General features: G+C 48.7%; 1 protein-coding gene across 2 annotated transcripts in view; it reads left to right on the top strand.

Moving 5' to 3' along the window:
• ABCA12 (ATP binding cassette subfamily A member 12) overlaps window positions 1-15,648 on the top strand; it is a 700,854-nt gene that overhangs the window by 137,443 nt on the left and 547,763 nt on the right. The window lies entirely within an intron of this gene.

The following is a 15,648-nucleotide window of genomic DNA, read 5'->3' as shown; positions in this document are numbered from 1 at the left end:
TCTTCAGGGTATTGGAGGTACAACAGCATATCGTCGGCATACAGGGATATCAGATGGCTCTCCCCCCCCACCTCTATGCCCACCGGGTCATACTGTTGCCGAAGGTAAATTGCCAAGGGCTCAAGGGCCAGGATGTACAACATTGGGGACCAAGGACATCCCTGCCTGGTGCCTCTACCTAACTGCCACCTGTCCGACACTACTGCCCCCGTACGAACTCTGGCTAGAGGCGCGCTATATAATAATTCGGCCCACCTCCTGTACCCTGGCCCCATTCCGAAGTGATCCAGTGCCGCCAACAGCCACGGCCAACGAACAGAGTCGAACGCCTTGACCGCATCCAGCGCCACTATCGCCATTTCGCCGTCTTTGCTACATCCCCATTCGACCACTCTGTGTAGGCGTCTGTGGTTGTGGGTAATATTCCTGTCCGGGACATAGCCCGTCTGGTCAGGGTGAATCAGCTTGCCTATCACTCTCCTCATTCTAGCCGCCAAGACAGCTGTTAGGATCTTGCTGTCCTGGTTCAGCATTGACAAGGGTCGATAGGAGCCACAACCGTGTCCCGGTGTATTGTGCTTGGGGAGTGGCACTATGACCGCTTCCCTGAGCGATTCTGGTAGCTGTCCCAGCTCAAACGCCTCATTAAACATGTCCAGCATGGGTGGGAGTACCTCCTCCCCATACGCCTTATAAAACTCGCTGGGGAACCCGTCCGCCCCCGGGGCCTTGCAAGTGGGCAGCTGTCGCACTATTTCTCTGAGCTCTTCCAGAGTGATCGGAGCATCCATCTCCTCTCGCTCTTCATCGCTGATTCTGGGCAGGCCTATATCCCCGAGTACTTCATCTATCTCCTCTCGGCTCCCCCTTCCCGATCTTCATACAATGTTTGGTAGTATTCTGCGAATGCCCCATTTACCCCTTCTTGCGTATCGATCTCCGCACCCCCTTCAGTGATGACCGATCGGATCGGAGCCCTAGGGGTTTCGCTCTTGTATAGCCAAGCGAGGAGCCTGCCTGTCTTGTCCCCACCCGCATGCAACCTCTCAATGTACTTCGTATAATTCAGGTTACAAAGTCTGTCCCAATGCCCAGAGCACCGCTGCTGCAGCTCAGTAACTACTTCCACATCGGTCCCACCCTTCTCCAATTCTTTTTCCAGCTCGATCTCGGCCTCTCGCAGGTCGGTCAGGATTCCGCCCATTAATCCCTTGGACTTCGCGATAGCAACTCCCCTCATCACCACCTTAAAAGCCTCCCACAAAGTACCAGCCGATTTGACACTCCCTGTGTTCGATTCAAAGTACGCGACTATCTCCTCCCTCATGTCCTCCTTGAATACCGGATCCCGTAGCGCTTCCGCCCGAAGGCGCCATGTTGGAATCCGTGCACGTGGGGGGCGCAGCCGCCAATGCATGATTAGGGGCGAGTGGTCCGAGAGGACCCTCGCCCTGTAGTCAATCTGTTCACACTCCGTAAGAATGTCTGGAGTGGCAAAAAAGTAGTCGAGCCTCGTGTGCAGTTGGTGCGGAGCCGAATAGTGCGAATACTGCCTCCCACCCGGGTGTCTCGCTCTCCACACGTCCACCAGGCCTAGATCCGCTAGCAGCGACTGCAACACCTTGGCCGCTGGGCTGGGCCTAACCATTTTGTCATCCGACCTGTCCTCCCTGGGGTTAAGCACACAATTAAAGTCTCCACCCCAGATTACTGTGCTCCCCATCCCTTCACCGAGTCTCGCGCACAGTGTCTTGAAGTAAGTCGCTGTGTCCTGGTTGGGCGCATAAGTGTTTATGATACAGACAACTCTACCTTCCACAATCCCCCGAACCATGGCCAGCCGCCCGTCCGACTCCACAACCTCCCCCAAGAGCTTGAACGGGACATGTGGTGCAACCCAAACCAGCACACCCCTGGCATACGCAGAGAATGTGGATCCAACCACTGTCCCCCTCCATTTTCTCCGCACCATTTCAAGTTTATCCCGTGTCAAATGCGTCTCCTGTAACAAGGCCACGTCTATCCTCTGCCTCTTCAAATACAACATGACCTTATTACGCTTCAGGTAGCTATTCAACCCTCTAACATTCCATGTCAATACCTTAAGGTCTCCCATGATTTATCCGTAGCTCCCACTTCCCCCTCTGGTCTGATCGCCTCCCCCCAGTCCCAACTACATCCCTTCTCAGTTTCTTCCCCAGGCTCACATAACAACTAACACCCCCTACCCCCCTAACCCAACCAACCGCCCAGCTCCATCCCTGGATCTCAGGCATCCCCGTGTTCGGTTCTCTACGGAAGCCCCCGCAGAGAACCCGACAGGGTGTCACACCCCACCCAGTGACTAACCTAACCACACACTGGGGTACGAATAAAACGGCCCTCGGTTGCCCCCTACACATTTATATCCGCGCTCGCGGACCATGTTCGAAACAGTTAAAAAATGCATCCCCATCACAAAGTGGCAAAGACTATATTCCAGTCCAAATGTTCAAAGTCCGCCAGGCCCACTGTTTCACTTAGCTCTCCCTGCTCCGTCCGCCATCTGCTCATCAGGCTCCTGAGGGCAGTTCTGCGCATCGAGCCATTCCATGGCCTCCTCCGGGGTGTCGAAAAACAGCGTCTTAGCCTTGAAGAAGACCTTAAGTTTGGCTGGGTAGAGTAACATATACTTGAAACCGGCCGTCCGCAGGCGCCTTTTGACCGCCCCAAAGTTCATCCGACTGCGCTGCACTTGTAGAGTGTAGTCGGGGTAAGCAGAGATGGTTGCCTCCCCTCGCCGTATGGTGCCCCCTTTACGAAAATGTTCCAGAATCTTCTCCCGGTCTTTGTAGTTGAGGATCTTGGCGATCACGGGCCTGGGCGGATTACCCGGCGGTGGCCTTCTGATCAGGGCCCTGTGTGCCCTCTCCACTGCAAATCCCTGCGTTAGGGCACCTCCGGTGATCTCCTGCAGCAGCAAAGTCTCAATAAAATCTGTGGGGTTCTGGCCCTCAGCTCCCTCCGGTAGGCCCACAATCCGGATGTTGTTTCTGCGGGCCCGACCTTCTGCCTCTTCAGCCCTGCTTTCCAGGTTGCCTACCCTCTGCACCAGGGCATGGATCTCTCGTTTGTGCGCAGTGCATTCCGCCACAGTCGGGCCCATCTCCTTCTCCAGGGTCTCTGTGCGCTCGGCCAGGGTTCGCACATCTTGCCTCAGGAGGTTCACGTCCTCCTGTACCGCCCCGACCTGAAGTTCCATCGCAGTTTTCAATTCGGCCACCGCAAGTTGGAGTTTGGTCTCCCATGTCGCCTTCAGATCTGCGATCGCCGCCAGGACCTCCTGGTTCGTTCCTCCTGCGGCCATCTCCTTGGGCTGGGCCTTTTCTTTGCTCCTGGTCCCCTCGGTGCCAGGCGATGTCTTGGCAAATTCGTCGAGCGTGGGCTGTTTATTCTTCGCCCTCAGGAGCTTGCTCGTCATATCTTCGATCAGGAGCGTCCCTTCGATCTCGCTTAGGCCCCAAGCCTGGGGGCACTATGTCCCCCCGTCGCCACACAGTTTCGGCTACCTCCAGTCAAGCTTGCTTTCGCTGGATCGCGCTGAACGTGAACTGATGGAGTCGCCTCCAGAATCCGGTCCCCGATCCTTTGTCCCAACATCAAGCGGCGGCAGCCATTTTGTCTGCCGGCGAAGCTCCGGCCCAAAAACTTCACGCGGCTCCTGGGGACACAAGCGCTGCACAATCCCGTATGAAAATGCATCCACATGTGCAGCCGAGCTTCGCATTTACAGTCATCACCGTCTATGCCACATCGTAGCGGCCGTTGCGCGGATTCAGCCGGATAATGTTCGGATCAGCGGGAGCTCCCGTTCAGGCACGTCCTTTCACATGGCGTCCAAGCCACGCCCCCAGGCGTGCTGGCATTGATATTTGAGGGTACTAGGGTGAAGGCATGGGCAATGTGTTCAGGAGAAGTGGGTGGGCACTAGGATGAAGGCTAAAGGTGCACAAGGGAGGACAGTGGAAGGAGCCCTGAGATTGATATGTGAAGATGATGAGGCTGAAGGCATAGACGGAAGGGAATACTGGGTGCGAAGTAAAGGAGTCTTCCTCTTTCTCTTCTTCTTTCTCCAGATGCTTGAGCTGTATAGTCACTTCCCCGAGCTGTGTAAGGACGGCCACCCTCAAAAGGAGTCCATTTATTCTTAAAAGGCACAAAAGCTGCTTCTGGAAGCACAGTTCAGTGAACTGCCTCTAGGATGATGGTGGGTGGGACAACGATGCAGGTGCCAGGCTCTCTTGCAGGCACCAGCACAGCCTTGCTTCTGAGGTCTTGATGCCAAAGAAAAGAAACATACAGCATGTTAATGTCACAGACCCTCACAAATGGAAAGAACGCAAGTAGTCAGCACAATAAACAGCACTCTAACCTCATGTCAAAGTCTTCCAATGCCAATGGAAAAGGAATGTCACTCTCACAAATTAGAACACACTGTACAGTGCTGACTCCCTGCAACAAACCCGTTCAAGCCCCACATTCGACAAAGGGGACTTAAAATGTAATACTTTATAGTGTAACAGGGGGGTAACTGACGCACCATAGAGTGCACTTAATTTCCCTCTGCAGTGAAGACGTTTTGTTCTCCCTCTAGGCTGTAGGCTGCACGGCGGGGTACCCCTAAACAAGAGGGAGTGGGGTAATGACACATAGAGCAACACAAGAGGTGTTTGTCATGGCCGTGGCATGTGAGTGAAGTCAGCATTCTTAAGCTGTTTGGTCTTCATTCAGGGATCAGTTTTGTGAACAGATCTGATATTAGCAAATGTTGTGTTCAGACTAGCACCGGCAGCAATGGTGAAACTTGGGAGCTACTGCTCGTTTAAACTGTACAAGTACCACTGTCACATCAGAAGAATCTCTATCATGCAAATGCCTTACTTTTTTCTGTTTGAAGTGCTGCCAAACTATGGAAGGTGGGTCACAAAATTCCCATGTCACCTACTCTGGATGTGTGCCGAATACTATATCTTTCGGCAGTCAGTCTGGTGCCAATGAGTGGGGGAGGGGAGCTGAAGGTGAGGAGTGTTTTTTAAGAAGCTTCTGCTTCACCCTGCCAGCTGTGCGGCATGAGAGTCACTGAGAAGTGAAGCTCCCATGGGCAAGGCAACCATGTGTCCCTGAAACTAGGACTGTAAAGGCATTGACCTAAATAATAAAATAAATAAATAAGTTTTTGTGATTGTGAAGACCGGCAATACTGTATAGGAGTATTTGGGAATATACTGCATGCTAAATGATATCAAAACTAGAAGTCTTATGTTTCTTGACACGGGAAGCCTAGTAGGCTCCATACTGTGTCTCTTAGCTCGCTTTTTAGAACAGGTGCTACAGTAACGTGGGTCTCAACTATTGACACCCTGCCCAACTCAGCGGTTCAGGGCAGAATCAAAACAACAATGCCTAGCCCTAGTAGATTGAGTGTTTCCCAGACATAAGGCCAAGTCTCATAGCACAACAATAACGCTGAGCCCCTAAACGCCAATGTGTTTGTAGGTCTTTGCAGGGAAGCACCAAAAAACCAATATTTCATGACAGAGATAATGTGTCGAGTGTCTGCTGTGGAGTCAGGGTGGAACAAATCCATGCAACCTGGTTTTTAGCTTCTTGGAGGCTGGGGCTGACCTGGACGCCGGGAACAAATATCAATGGGGCAACATATGTGCAAATAACGGAGGCCCACACAGAGAGGTCTGGCTTCAACTCCTACTAACTAACTTCCCCCAAGTATTCCTGCCTTCCTACCTCACTTCCCCACAACCTGCCCACTCCCTAGCCCCACCCACACATAACGAGGTGGACTGTGTTCTAACAACATGACACTGGTGATCATAGCGGTGCAGGCAAAAAGACAATTCTCGATAGAGGCCAAAATGTTGGCTTTCTGGGGGCTACCTTTCTTTCAGATGAAGCGGTAATTGATATCAGTATGTACTGACCCAGAAGACAATGCAAAGTCAGTGTGGCTCTTTCATTGGCATTTAACCTGATGGTGCTAACAACCCCCCATTTCCCCACCCCCACATAATGAGCCTAGCTGAAGGATGCAATATTCGTCAATGGGATTAAGTTTCATAATCTGAAAGTCCCAGAACAAAACAAAAATATCCCAAAGAGGATTAATGCCTCAGCTAAATTGACAAAGTTAGGAATAGGGTACAGTACTTTGATGTTTTTTGCATAGAATAATCAAAAGAGCAAACTGCACTGTGTTTTATATAGGTTCTGAAATAAATGTTCAGAAGTTGAAACTTCCAAAGAGTGTACATCAATGCAAATACCCAGTGGGCTTGAAACTAATTCCTATCCATTCACACACTATTTACTGATGACATCCATAACTCTTCACCTGCATCCAGCCTGGTGCTTACATCAGCAAGCACAGGATGGACATTTGGACAGGAGTGGTGTATGCATAACTCTCCACCTGCATCCAGCCTGGTGCTTACATCAGCAAGCACAGGATCGACATTTGGACCGGAGTGGATGTATGCACCTGATTCTCTGGAGAGTATTGCACAGGATCAGAGGTTCCTTTCCTCAACACCAATAGAATCCCAAAAGGAAACTGGCAGGACAGAAGACTTTCGGACCGGAGGCACTACGTTCAGTTGGGAGCTTTAAACGTAAACTGGACCTCAATTGAGTGTGTCTTCCGGAGCACACAGCTATCGCGCCTAAAGTACAGCCATGTGAGTGTTCTGGATTTTATTGGGTGAATGGGGTCCTGGGCCCTAGAACCGACCATTTGTTTCAGTGATGCTAACACGTTCTTCTGCACCTGGGTGAACCTTGCATGTATCTGCGGTTCACGGTCATTTTAATGAAAACTGGAATATCTAAAACATTTTTAACAAACCTGTTTTTGGAGGTGGGGGTTTCCCCCCAAATCTCTCACTTTCCTATGATTATAACCCCCACCCCAAAACCCCCACCCACCCATTTTCAACCCTTACCCCACCTGCATACAATAGGGGTTTTTCGGTATTTAAGGATAGTTCAAAAATGTATTCGTTATTTCATTTTCGTTAATATCACTGGATAGCATATCTGCCACTGGATCATGTTGCAGACCCTCCTACCTAAGGTGAGCAGTGACCGTGTTCTCTGTCCGTGGTGTTATTTGTGACAATAACTAAGGCAAATGTCTCCAAATGTCTGCATATCACATGGCAAATACTATCCTTTTGTCTCAAAGCTAGCAGTGATCATGGTTTGCATTCTAGCATCAGTATGAACATGAGCACGAGCCACTTCTCAGGAGTTCCGTCCCGGCTTCTGCACAGCAACCTCCATAGTGTGCAGAGCAACTTGCAACCCCTCCCATCAGAATGTTGCCACTGCATTCTGATGAGAGGGGAGGTGAATTGAGGTGAATTGGGGTGTGGGTAGTTGGTGTGCACAAAAGCCTCTCTGCAGGAGTGCTTGTGACATCACACATTACCTTTCATAGGCACACCCCCACTTTTGTCTGTGCCCCCCCTACTTTTGTCTTTGGCCCCCTTTGATTCCTGGTGATGCCACTGCCTAAAATTGCTCTGAATCTGCTAAAAGTCAGCGTGTTAGTGATATGTAACACATCAATTCAAGGAAACATGGAACATATTGTGGGGAATTCCACCAACCGCACTGTGAGTGTGTGCTCGCCTGGACTTTTTGGAATTTTAAAAGAAATTGAATGATGGTAGATGAGCCTCCAGAAAATGTGTGGGGCTAATCCGCACACATGTTCCTATGCTCACTGCATGACATACACATAGACCTGCAGCGCCGTCCCCCCTTGCATATTTAGTTGGGATATGACAGCAATGTACATGAAGGCATCCCAGAAGGGGAAGCACAAAACCTTCCTCCTGCCATGGCCAACCTAATTAACTATGAAATACTCCATGGATCTGCCTTGTTCTTTTGTGTAAGCACTGCAGAATGGTGAGAGCAATTAACATAATTAGCATATTAATAGAGTATACTTCAAACCCTCCCACATGGGGCCTGGCTGCAGAGGTGAACATAGGAGACAAGAACCCCAACAAATTTTGATATGCACTGTGTCAACCTGAAGCCAGCTCCCACCTCTCAGTATCAAGGGCAGTGACCTGTCATGTCTGGGACTATGTATTTACAGTGGTCATCCCCACAGCGGGACCCCATTCAGAAGGTTGGAGTATGTGGTTTGGTGGTGACCAAAAGTCTGGTCTCACCACAGCTTCAAGGGAGACCTGCCAATTTATTGAGGAAGCACAGAGAGCTCAATTAACCAGAGATACCCTTTGGTCCACAACAGACAGGATGATGGATGGGACTTAGTATTTCATGTTTCCACCCCTTTACCTTTTCTGTTGTAAAGCACTCTGCTTAGGACCTCATGCATACAGGACATTGTTGGTGGAGACCCAAGATTGGTTCATTAAGGTCGGATTGCCCTACACCAATCACTGTGACCCATTTGGCTTCAAAAGAGCACTAAGCACCTCTTTTGGCAGATCATCTGAAGACTTTGCAAGGAGTAACAAGAAGAACTAATTTGGACCCTGGCTGAAGATACAGTCTGCCTTACAGCTTCCACCAGTGAAGGAAGGCCAGGATTTCTGAAGAGGGAAGCAAGAACCCTCCCCTAAACATCTCCCAGGGAACAGAGGGAAATACTGAATCCAGAGAACCCTCCAGCAGCTCCAGAATTGGTCCCAGCTAGCACACACTGCACCCTGCTAGGCTTTGCAGCAATTTGGAAGTGCCAGAGAGTCTCTGAATCAAACCAAGGACAGGGGCATTGCCTATAACACTCTCCTCAGCTTTGGGCCGTACGCCTTAAAGGACAACACAAGTCCAGTGAAGAAGCTTGGTGGAGTGCATCAACAAGCATCAACCAGCATCCGCTTAAAGGACATATTCAAGCCAGTCGTGCCCCTGGAACTGCAACCGACCACACTGCTGACTGGTCTTATCCTGCAGTCGCTATTGCCATCTGAGACACCTCGACCAGTGCTTCAGACCCACCAACCAGCGCTGAGACGATTCCTGACCCCGAGCCACTGTGTAGGCCAGCCTGCAGCCATCCATCCAGTCTCATACACTGAACTGCGTGCTGCCTGATGCACACAGCTGTCTTCCATCTTGATCTCTGTTCCAGAAGCTTCAACGCGCCATGAAACCGATTCAACCATGTTGAGCACCAAGAACTTCTACAAACACAAGGTAGATTGTGGTTCTATCCCCCTGATCCTTTTCCGAAGGCCCCTAGTGACATTTTATGACCCATTGCTCCCTTTGTGCTGAAACCAGGTATCCTTGAACTATTGCAATTATTTACTTTACTGACTACCCTCATGTCAGTATCCAGAGTGCATCCCCTTTCCCTCTTGAAACTATCTGTACTCTGCATTCCTTTATAGGATGGTTGTATTTTGTAGTGGGGTAGAACTGTCTGTTTTGATAATAGTAAAGTAGATATTTTTATACAATCTTAACTGGACAGTACCTTTTATCATTGGGTAATAATTGTATTTTCGCTGTTTTTCAACTAACCAACAACCCACAACTTTGCGGAGATAAGACTGCTGTTCCGTCCACGTTACCAAAATTGGACAAGCAGGTCTTATAATTCACTTGTATTCCAATCTGTTTGGATCCCTTCTGGTATACTAGAAGTGTGGGGTTGATTGATGGTTTAGAAACCGATATTCATCCCTGGGCCACTGGTGCCCAGTAAGTTGATTCGTCACACATATGTGACAGACAGGCATGAAACGCACCTTTTTATTCTGACTGGGGAAAATAGCTGATTCATTCAAAACGAATCTGACTGGTTCTCATGCCCTGAGGTGGGTCACGAGTTTGCTGTGCCCGGACACCCAGGCAACACATCACTGATGTCACCTCATGAGACTGAAACTTGACAGAGGTTTGCTAGTGGTCTCTTGCAGAAGGGATGTGATCTAGCAGTTCGGCTGGACTGAAACGATGGCCTGAAGCGTGGCCCAGAGCAACGCCAGTAGCTATGATTTTAAAATCTTCCAGCCAGACTCGATTCAAATAAATTGAGCAGATATTAAATAAATAAAAGCTAAAAAGAGCAAAATCCCTTACAACCAAGATACTGTTTGTGCTTTCGACATTAATACCTTGGCTCTAGAAATGGTGTCAATAGCAACAATGGAAGACGGCCAGAAACAGAGTAAGTAGAAGATACGGCAGCAAAGGTGCAGCTGAAAACAATGAAACCTTAGTGTGTGGAGTGTATATTGAGAAATGTGGAGATGAGGTGCACATGATAACACTGTGTACGAGCGCGATATAAATAAAATATATATCATATCATGTCACAAGCAGAGACATGGCCGCCCCTACCTTCCTTCATATTTGCCAAAATGCCCACACGCATTCTATAATTCTCTGACAATTCTCCCATTCCACAGATTTCGCAGCCCCCCGTAGGCGTTCACCTGTAGCGCTTTGAGGCCATACCAATGGGAATTGGTGCTATACTAATGCTATATTAGATTACATTACATGTCTATATTAATCTATCAGCAAATACCATTTCTATTTGTTGCGGTTTCAGGAACCTCACATACCATGCCTACCAGCGCAGGTGATGAGAAAATGGGATGAGGAAAAAAGAAGGATAATTGATCTTAATTGCACACATTACTTATATCATTTTGCCTTAATATAAGTCACATTGCAACACAATAAACAGCACACCCCTGCGTGTGGGCCTACCTGAGGCGAGGGCGCCCTCAGAACCCTCCTCCGACTGCCAGTGATGCCGGACCACCTGTCGTGCTATAGAGTCCTTGGTGGCTATAAGGTCAGTGCTTTCCATGGAGAGCCCACTATCCCAGAGAACAGCTCGCGGGGGGTTGGGGGAGGCAGGGGGTCAAGGGTGAAGAGCAAAGGTCTGTAGAGGCTCAGAATGGAAAAGGAAAGGGAGTCGTGAAGAGCTCAAGGGGAGGGTAAAGGAACATGCGAGAGGGGTGAAGGCAACTGGAGGGGTGAATGAGTGATGGCACAAGCTAATCGGATGCAGGGAGGTAATGGGGCAGGGGAGATGAGGGTGAAAGGCGGCTAATGGGGTGAAGGAAGAAGCAGGGGGAGAGGTGAAGCGGTGAAAGAGCAACCAACATGAGGATGGAAGGGGGTTAACGCGCGAGGGACAAGCGAGAAGAGGGATGAAGGGCTGGGAATGTTGAAGGGGTCTGAAGGGGGAAGGCGAGAGGCAGATTAAGGGAATGAAGGGGCAGTGAGTGAAGGGAGTGGAGCATTGAAGAGGCAGGCCAAGGAGGGTTGATGGAGGAGATAAGGGGCCAAGGGACACGTGAGAGTAGGGACTCAGGGGTCACGAAATCAATGTACAAGCGGAGAAATGGTGTGAAGATACAAAGGCGAAAAGAGGTGATCGGACAATTGAGAGGACAGTTGAAGGGGAGAAGGGACCTCTGAAGGTCTACACAAGTCAAGCGGTGAAGCTACATGATCGAGTAGGGCGACTGTGAAAGATTACAAGTACCTTACTCAGGAGACGGGAGTCTTATCAATATAGCACCGCTGTCCTGAGGGAGCAGCAAACCTCAGTCACCAATTTGCCCGCTAATATGGGAGGCTCAAGAACACAAGACAGATAGCACATCCGTCTCTCCTAGACAGACCGGCCTAAAAGAATTGCATCCGGACAAAAGCGTGTGAAGCATGCCAACACAATCTACAAAGCTGTGCACACTCCCGTTACACCATAACTTCACTGAAGTCTTCCACCCTCCTGCCAATCACTGGCACAAAGCCACCTAGGATGCCCCCTAGGAAGCCACCCAATTCGCGCTATAACTTTACACTCCGCCCCCCAAAATCTAAGAATCCACCTGTGATCCTCCTACTGGCCAGATGCCCCTATAGCCATAAGGTTTAAATGCACAGGATTTCCAGAAAGAGTGCAACAGGATGTGGGCCCCAAATCAAGATTGGTATGAAGACTAAAAGGGATAGTGTGAGTGGGACACTGGAGAAACCAGTTCTCATCTCATGGGGAAAAAGAGAATAAAATGCCTCATGTTCTGCCCTCTCCCCCAAGTGCCAAAACATGTATATGTCCACTTGCCTCACTTTCCTTCAGCGCCCATGTTGGTAAGAGAAACAATTATTTTTGTGTGTTATTAACATGTTTTGTTTAAGTGTGCCTATTCACCACGAGGGGGGTGCATGCATTCTGCTCTTGGTTTTAGTCTTATTCCCAAGTCAGACCCCTTCTGCATTTTGAGGTCACTTCCTTCCAACACATTATCCCTCTTCTTAAGCACACACATCAGAATCTTCATCCTTTCCCACCAAAGCAGAAGGAGGCTACCAAGGCATCCTGTACAGGGCTAGGCGAAATTTGTTAGATTCCGTTCCACGAGTCGCAGAAGGGAAATCTGTCCAATTTTGTTTCCACTTCACCCCAATTCGCCATTGGCAAACCCTGTGTATCAAAAAGAGCAGTGCAAAGTTTCTCGCGCCACTGTGCAAACTGAAAAACGCTGCACAAAGTTTCTCGTGCTGCTGTGCAAATTTGAAGAGCCATGCAAAGTTTCTCGTGCTGTCGCACAAACCTAGTAAATATCGAAAAGAGCAGCACAACATTTTTCATGCCGTTACGCGAACCTCGAGTGAAGTTTCTCGTGCCGCTGCGTAAAACTAGTATGGATCAAAAGAAGACACGTGCAAAGTTTCTCATGTCACTGCGTAAAACTAGTATGGATCGGGTAAGATCGCAGGAAGTTTCTCATGTTGCTGTGCAAAACTAGCACTGATTAAATAAGAAACGCACAAAGTATCAACTCTCGCTATAGTTGGTCTATGTTTATCCCAGTGAGTTGAAAAACCTGGTTTTTAGTTGTTTCCTGAACATTAGGTAGTCTTCCATCGTTCTTATTTTCTTCAGAGTTGAGTTCTATAATTTTTCTATCAGATGCAAGAATCCGGTTCCTCTGAATTTTGATTTCTCATAGTGTCTTGTTTGATATGATATGGCATTTATAACATGCCTATACACAAGTGTTTCAAGGCACGACGAGGCAAGGGGGAACAGAGGGAAGACAGAGACAATGATCTTACTAGGCCAGGCGACATTAAGATTGTGCAAGTGCAGGGGAGGGGGAAAGGGAAAGTGTTGGGTGAAAGAGGGAGGGGGCGTGCAGTACATAGGATCAGCAGTAATAAATAAATAGAATAAATAAAACTATCGGTAAAAAGTGTGGCCAGCTAGTGGCAAGTGCAGGGGTAAGTGCAAACATCAGTGTCAAGAGCTGGTGGGGGCTGTAGAGATACAGAAACAGCCCCCAATTGCAGGTGTGCAGCTGGTGTGGGAGGGTAACTGGGCCCGAGATCAGAGGGTAGCCAGCTGACCGGTGCAGTATCAGTTAGGAGTTCAGCAGGGGAGAGGAGGAGAGAAATCAGAAACAAACTGGAAGGTCTTGAGGTGCTTCCGGAACTGGAGATGGGTCTCCTCAAGTTTCAGGGAGGCTGGGAGGCTGTTCCAGAGGGAGGCCCCAGCCAAAAAAAGAGATCTATCACCAACTCATTGCTTAGCGAAGGCACTGACCCTAAGGGAGTTGGAGGCGGATGAGCGAAGAGCTTGAGAGGGAAGATATTTAGGAAGAGAGAGTTGAAGGTATTGAGGCCCCAGAAGGCGTTGTGGATAATGCAGAGGGTTTTGAACTTAATCCTTGCAGCCACTGGGAGCAAGTGCAGAGATTTCAGTCCTGGAGAGATACGATGCCTGGGCTTGAGGCAAAGGACAAGTCTTGCAGTCCTGTTCCGGATGAGTTGAGGGGAGTAGAACCAGGCAGATTTAGAAAGAGAATGTTGTAGTAGTAAGCCTAGAGAGAACCAGAGCTCTGGAGACAGTGAGCTTCTGGGGGGAGGAGAGGAAAGGAAGAATGCCTCTGATGAGGCGAAGCTGGTAGTATGACTTCTTAGATACGTCAGAGATGTGAGGAGAGAAGGAGATTGTGGAGTCAAAGATGACCCTGAGATTTTTAGCCTCACAGGTGGCAGAAGGAAGAGAGGCAAGGGAGGACGGCCAAAGAGCAACAGGAAAGGAGGGAGCAGATGTGCCGATGAGGAGAATCTCAGTCTTACTGGCATTAAGGCAGAGATCGTTGGCAGCACACCACTACTGGATAGCGGACATGCACTCAGAGATGAGAGAAGAAGAGGTGGTCCACATAGCACTGAAAGTTGGGACAGAGAGCAGCACATTTTGAGGTTTATTTGGAGGTCAGTGCTAGATCTTAAATCTATTCTCGGTTGGTATTGGGTGATTTTTGCTTCGAGGAATTCAGTTCCTTGTCTTTCTGGTGATTTATGGGAAATCCAGATGGCTTTGAAGTTGATGTGTTTCTTTACTGGAAGATGATGTAGGCTTGTCAGGGCCCCTCTGATGTGGTTTTCTTCTATTTAGTGTCAGGAGTTGTCTTGCTGCCATATTTTGGATGCATTCCGTTTTTTTGGTGAGGAATTCAGGTTTTCCCTGGTAGAGATTGTTTGTTTAGTCTATTCTTGATAATACAAAGTAAATGATCTTGAGGGTTCTGTGTTGAAATTGAGTCATGGGAGGATATCTCTTATTAATTCATAAATGGTTGAATTTTTGCTATTGACTTGTGGTTCCAGAGTGCAAGCATTGTCCATGAGCATTCCCAGATTTTCTATCACTGTTGACGTCTCCTATTGAGTTCCCATGATTGGGGGCCAGGTGTGGGATACCTGTGTCAGATTGTTTTCTTGTGGGGAGATCATTATTTCTGCTTTGGTTGGGTTTAGCATGAAATTGTTGACTTTTATCCAAGTGTTTATATCGGTAAGGAATTTATTGAGGGCGTGTTGGGGTTGTGGTCAGTGGTTATCATGAAAATGAGTTGGGTGTTGTCTGCGTAGTTGTAAGCTGCATAGTCCATGAGTTTGAACAAGCTTCATTCAGGGTGGTCAAGTAAATGTTGAAGAGGAGTGGGGAGAGGTTATATCCCTGTTGTACGCCGCAGGTGATATGTTTTGTGTTTGATGTAAATGATGATAAATGGATTTATCAGTTTGTTCCTCATTCTCCACCTATTCCAAAGTATTCCTGCTCTTTGGGCCACCTACAAAAGGTCTCCTGCCTGACTTACCTTTCACCTCATTTGTCCTCCCCACCTCCTATACAGTAATCCCTCCACCCCCCGCTTTCTTTCACCAAGCTTACACCCAGGTTCTGGAATGCCCAATGAGTGTGTAATAAAACCTATTTCATATCTGTTCACTTTGGCTCTCATTACTATTCCAACCCATCTGCCGTGGATATCCCTGAGACTTGTTTACCCCTCTTGACACCTCTACCGCAGCTGCCCTACACACTGTCTGTTTGTTCTCACTTTTCCTACTCTTCTTAAAGAGGCAGTGGGGTTGGCTTGATCCTCAACAAGACCCACACCTCTGCCTCGCTTCCACCCACAGACTTTCTATCATTCGCCTTTTAACTTATTTCCACACAACTCCTTCTGCCCACCCCCTCACCATTACCTTGATTTATTTGGCCTCAGACCTTCTCAACTCCTTCTCTGGCCTTGACTTCCTCCTCAACTCCATTCCCATCAA

Source organism: Ambystoma mexicanum, chromosome 9 (assembly GCF_040938575.1).
Source record: "Ambystoma mexicanum isolate Mex_15411 chromosome 9, UKY_AmexF1_1, whole genome shotgun sequence".
In the NCBI taxonomy this organism is placed as follows: domain Eukaryota; kingdom Metazoa; phylum Chordata; class Amphibia; order Caudata; family Ambystomatidae; genus Ambystoma; species Ambystoma mexicanum.
Note: the sequence above shows the minus strand (reverse complement) of the source record. Positions and strands in the feature narration are given on the sequence as shown.